A 6,000-nucleotide genomic window follows, 5' to 3' on the forward strand; every position below is an offset into this window, starting at 1 on the left:
TTAGTCGAATACAACAAGAGAAAAATAGCATACATACAAAGCACACAAAAAAAACCAAAAGAGATCTTACACCAAATTTCTATTCTTGTGTAAAAGCTAGATTGATTTTCTGTAATCATCTAAAGTGTTCTTCATCCAAAAAGAACAATTTGTATCAATTATAAAATAGAGAGTGTTGTGCTGAGTACTCGGTGTTGAGTGCTTAGTGGTAGAGAAATCTAGGTGTTTGGTTATAGCACTTAGTAGGAGTTGAGTAGATGAATAGAGGACGGTACTCTTGCATATTCAACTGCCTTGTAAACGGTTTGTGCTCTACCTTTAAAGAGCTCAGTATTGGATTTAAAAAGCCCGGAGGGATTTTGGGGACTGGACGTAGGCGGAGAGGCCGAACCAGGATAAGTCGTGATGAGTAATCTCTAACTCTCTCAATATATATATATATATATATATATATATATATATATATGTGTGTGTGTGTGTGTGTGTGTGTGTGTGTGTGTGTGTGTGTGTGTGTGTTGCTTGTTATATTTACTCGGCATATAAATTGTTTAAATTTAAATTGACACTGAGTAAATAAGAGTACTGAGTTGGAAACTGACCACAAAAGTGTCAATTCCCAACTCATATGTAAAATAGTTCTAGTCAACATCTGACTAAATCTATCTTACGCTACAATTGGCCGTGCTGACCAAAGCTGAGTTAACAAACTCAAGAAAATATATTAAGTCAGTTTAAATTAGAGAAAAAGTTATATTAGTTCCTAACCCCCCCCCCCCCCCTCTTTGGAACTAATCACACGGGACCAAAAAGTGGTATCAGAGCTTAATATCTCACTATTCAAAGATTTAACAATCTTGAGCTGATCCCGATAAATGGCTGAGAACAGCACTCGTTTCCTTCCAGGGAACCAAACAACACAGATACTTCCAGAGGGATTATCAATTAGTCGGCCTCCCCTATTCTTTGGATCCAATTATACATTTTGGAAGAATAGGATGAAGGACTTTATTCAAGCCACAAATATGAGTGCATGGCTTGCAATAGTTCAAGGCCCATATGTGCCTTATAAAACTATTGACAATGAGAAAATTGTTAAGAGTGAAACTGAGTGGTCAGAAGATGGCCTTAAAAAATTACAAAACAATGCTTCAGCTATCAATATGCTTCACTGTGCGTTAGATGCTGCAGAATATAATAAGATTTCAGGTTGCGAGTCAGCACAGGAGATTTGGAAAAAGCTTGAAGTCACCTATGAAGGTACAAGCAAGGTCAAGGAATCAAAGGTGAACCAACATATGAGATTGTACGAGCTGTTCGAGATGAACGACAATGAGGACATCTCTAGAATGAACGCTAGATTCACCAACATCATAAATGAGCTAAAGAGGCTCGGCAAGAACTTCACTGAAGAAGAGCAGGTGAAGAAAATCCTGAGAAGCTTACCCAAGAGCTGGCAAGCTAAGAAAACTGCCGTGGAGGAAGCTCAAGACTTGACCACATATAAATACGACGAGATGATCAGATCTCTGCTGACTCATGAGATCTCTATGAAAAATTTTAAAGCAAAAGAAAAGTCAGAAGACAAGAAACAAAAATTACTTGTCATGAAAGCTGACTCAAATGAAGCCGACTCATAAGATGATGAGGAAATGGTCATGTTCACGAGGAAGATGAAGAAGCTGTTCAGAAAGAATGAAAAGAACAGCAAGAGGACATTCAGAAGAGGTGATAGGTACAAAGCTGAGTCTAGTGACAAATACAAAAAGGACAGCTCCAAATCTGTCACGTGCTTTGAGTGCCATCAAACTAGGCACATTAAGTCAAGCTGCCCTAATCTAAAGAAAGATAAGAAGGGAAGCAAAAAGGCAATGGTGGCCACATGGAGTGACAGCGATGAGTCAACATCATCTGAAGCTGATGCCACCGAGTCAGCAAACATATGCTTCATGGCCGATGACGCTGCTGACCACATTCGATCTGAGCAAGCTGACCTCTCTGAAGAATCTGAATAGGAGGAGTACTCAAATGAGGTAACATCCTTACACTTGCTTAGAAATAAAATGATTAACGCCCTGAGTGATTTATATATACTGACTAAAAAGTGTAACAAGAAAATAAAGGCACTCAGCAGGCGATATGACGAGATCGAAGAGGTCAAACTCAGTGACCTTCGATATCTTCTCTAAGACAACTCAACTTTGCATAGTAACATGGAAATTATGAACAAGTTTGTCTCGGATGTCCAATCAGATTCAAAGAAACTGAGAAAGGATGTCACAAACCTACATAACCAAATAAAAGGTTCAACCAAATCCCAGGCTGAGTACTCAGGTACTGGTCAGCACAGACAGGTCACTTAGTGTGACTGTTGTGGAAAAAGGGGACACACAACAGATGTGTATTGGTACAACAAGCGGATTGTCCAATGTGACTTCTGCAGAAAGAAAGGACATACCACTAAGGTATGTTGGCATGCTCAGCACAATGGTGCTGACCAAAAACAAAGTCACCCCAAAAGGGTAGCATTTTATGACTTCTGTGGTAAAGCTGGCCACACAATAAAAGTATGCCATCACAAATTAAAACATGACTTTGCACCTGTTTATGCTAACAAACGAGGACCCAAAAAGAATTGGGTACCTAAAGATGAATGATTCAAAATACAGGTGAGCCTGAGGTGTGTGGAGAAGTCAAAGCTTTGGTATATTGACAGCGCATGCTCGAGGCATATGACTGGTGATGAAACTCAGTTCATCACACTTGAGCTTAAACGAGGTGGAAATGTAAGCTTTGGAGACAATAAAAAGGGAAAGATAGTAGGATCAGGTACTATCGGAGGTAATCCCACTATTGAGTCAGTCTCCTTAGTTAAGGGTCTCAAATACAATCTATTGAGCGTAGCTCAGCTATGTGACAACGACAGACAGGTTGTATTTAATGCTACTCAGTGTCAAATAGTCGAGGGAAAAACAAACAAATTGATTTTAACTGCCCCTCGTGTTGACAATGTATATATGTTGAGTTTAGAAAAACAGTTTTCCAAAAATATATGCTTAGTGTCTAAAGAGGATAACTCTTGGCTATGGCATAGGAGACTTGGTCATGTAAGCATGGACCTCCTAGCCAAATTAGCTAGAAAGCAACTAGTTGAGGGATTGCCCAAATTAAAATTTGAAAAAGATCAATTATGCAATGCTTGTCAGCAAGGTAAACAAACGAAAAAGTCTTTTCAAAGTAAGAACATTGTCTCAACCAAGAGACCATTGGAATTACTACATTTGGACCTTTTTGGACCTGTCCAGCCACTCAGCTTGGGCGGTAAGAAATTCTCCTTAGTCATTGTAGACGATTTCTCTCGGTATACTTGGATCATCTTGCTGAGTAGCAAGGATGAAACTTTTGAGATGTTCACAACATTGATTAAAAAGCTTGAAAATGACAAAAACCTAAAAGTAGCTCATATTAGAAGTGACAATGGCGGAGAATTCAAAAACCAACAGTTTGACGAATTCTGTGAAGCTGGTGGTATTGACCACAATTTCTCTGCTCCTAGAACGCCTCAACAAAATGGGGTGGTTGAAAGGAAGAACAGAACAATTGTCGAAATTGCTAGGACAATGCTGAGCGAAAATAGGCTTCCAAAGTATTTCTGGGGTGAAGCTGTCCACACAGCATGCTACATGCTCAATAGGCCTTTAGTTAGACCTATTCTTAAGAAAACCCCATACGAACTTTGGAAAGGACGAAAGCCCAACATTGGCTACTTTCATGCCTTTGGGTGTAAATGTTTTATACTCAATACAAAAGATAACCTTGCAAAATTTGATGTTAAAGCTGACGAAGCGATCTTTTTAGGGTACTCAACTAACAGTAAAGCATATAGAGTGTATAATAAATGGTCATTTTGAGTTTCTTGTGATGCCTTTTGGCTTGACTAATGCTATTGCAGCTTTCATGGCATTAATGAACAAGATTTTTCAGCCATATCTAGATAAGTTTGTTGTGGTGTTCATTGATGATATCCTAGTGTACTCAAGGACTGTGGGTGAACATGAACAACATTTGAGAATTGTTTTAAAAATTTTAAGAGATAATCAGATGTATGCAAAGCTGAGCAAATGTGAATTTTGGATGGATGAAGTTGTATTCCTTGGTCATGTGGTGTCAGGTGAAGGGGTTCAGCTTGACCCTTCCAAAATTAAAGCTATTGATGAGTGGGAACCGACAAAGAACGTTACAGAGCTTAGGATTTTTCTTAGGTTAGCTGGTTATTACAGGAGATTTGTAGAGGGGTTTTCTCTGATTACAGGTCCATTAACTAAATTGCTAAGAAAAGGAGTTGTATTCCAATGGAATGATAAATGTCACCAAAGCTTTGAGGAACTAAAGAAGAGATTGACTTCTGCACCAGTGTTAGTGTTACCTTCTAAAGGTGGTGGCTTTGTTGTTTATACAGATACCTCGAGACAAGGTTTGGGATGTGTTCTAATGCAAAATGGGAAAGTCATTGCATATGCTTCTAGGCAACTGAGACCTCATGAGATGAATTACCCCACACACGACTTAGAGTTGGCAGCAGTCATCCATGCATTGAAGGTATGGAGACATTACCTATATGGGGAGACATTTCAGATTCTCACTGATCACAAGAGTTTGAAGTACATCTTTAGACAAAAGGAGCTGAACCTAAGACAAAGGAGATGGATTGAGCTATTAAAAGATTATGATTGTACAATAGATTACCATCCATGAAAGGCTAATGTGGTTGCAGATGCTTTGAGTAGAAAGAGTGTTGATATTGTGGCTAGTATGAAGAGTGATAACATCCGCCATGAAACATGAAGGACTAAGCTGGAGATATTCCCTAGCAAAGAGGGCTTAAAGAGAGAAAAGGCCCGCCTCCAAGATATATATGGCGTACAGACAAAGATACGGTGTCGTCTTGAGCATTCCTTCTCACGATCCGCCACATAGCACATGACAGGAATACGATGTCATCTCATAGAGCTCCACTTATGATACCCCTTAGTTGGAAATACGGTGTCGTGCCAGGGATTCTTACAAAGATCTGCCTAAGAGGGGCAAAAAGGGGATTCGCCTCATATGGCAATCCGCCTCCAGAAGAAGTAGAGGATTATATGACGTAACTCACTATCATTTAACTAGCATTAATGATAGCTCAGAACCTGCCAAAGCTTGGAGGTTAGAGGATGGAGTGAAACTACATTGAAAGAGCATTACTCTTCATTAAAGGGACATTAAAGAGAAGGTTATTACAGTTATCACTCAAACTTGTATAAATACCCTTGTAACATGACAGTAGAGGTACGCTTACACACTCTTCTTAAAGCTTTGCTTTGTCATTACAGTCTATTCCCTCAAGAAGTTTACTGACTTAGGCATCGGAGTGCCCCCGGCCGATCCCAACGACGCCTCCCAGGGATGCTTTACGGTGCTGCAGAATCTACACAATATCAATTGGTGCGATGAGCGTGGAATCCTAATATTAATAGGGTTACACGACGAACATTCAAACATGTCTTCAAATAATCCCACGAGGAATGTCCCTACTGATGAGGACCTCAATGATAGCCCCCTTGAACAAATTGTGCCACATCCTGATGGCACGGTGCAACCTTCACATGAATGGTCTCCCGAGTCATTTCTTGACCAGATGGTGGAATCTGTTCGACGGGAACTGGGCAACGAATCGGCTAATAAAGCGTGTGATATCCTCAATAGAAACGATGTAACAGAGCGGGCTAGAAGGGTGCTTACGCAACAACAACCCCAAGGAGGCGCCGCTAGTGCAGGTCCAGCAATGAATAATTTTGAACCAAGGGATAGATCAAGATCACGTTACGGACGTTCACCCAGACCACAAGAAAACAATAATAAGTGTTGACATGGCGGATCCCTCTCCCCGGAAAGGTTTACAGCGGCGGTAGAGGCGCGATTCCAAGAGGAATCCCGAAAGCAAAAACAGAATGAGGAACGATA

This window comes from Euphorbia lathyris, chromosome 4 (genome assembly GCF_963576675.1).
Source record: "Euphorbia lathyris chromosome 4, ddEupLath1.1, whole genome shotgun sequence".
Lineage (NCBI taxonomy): Eukaryota > Viridiplantae > Streptophyta > Magnoliopsida > Malpighiales > Euphorbiaceae > Euphorbia > Euphorbia lathyris.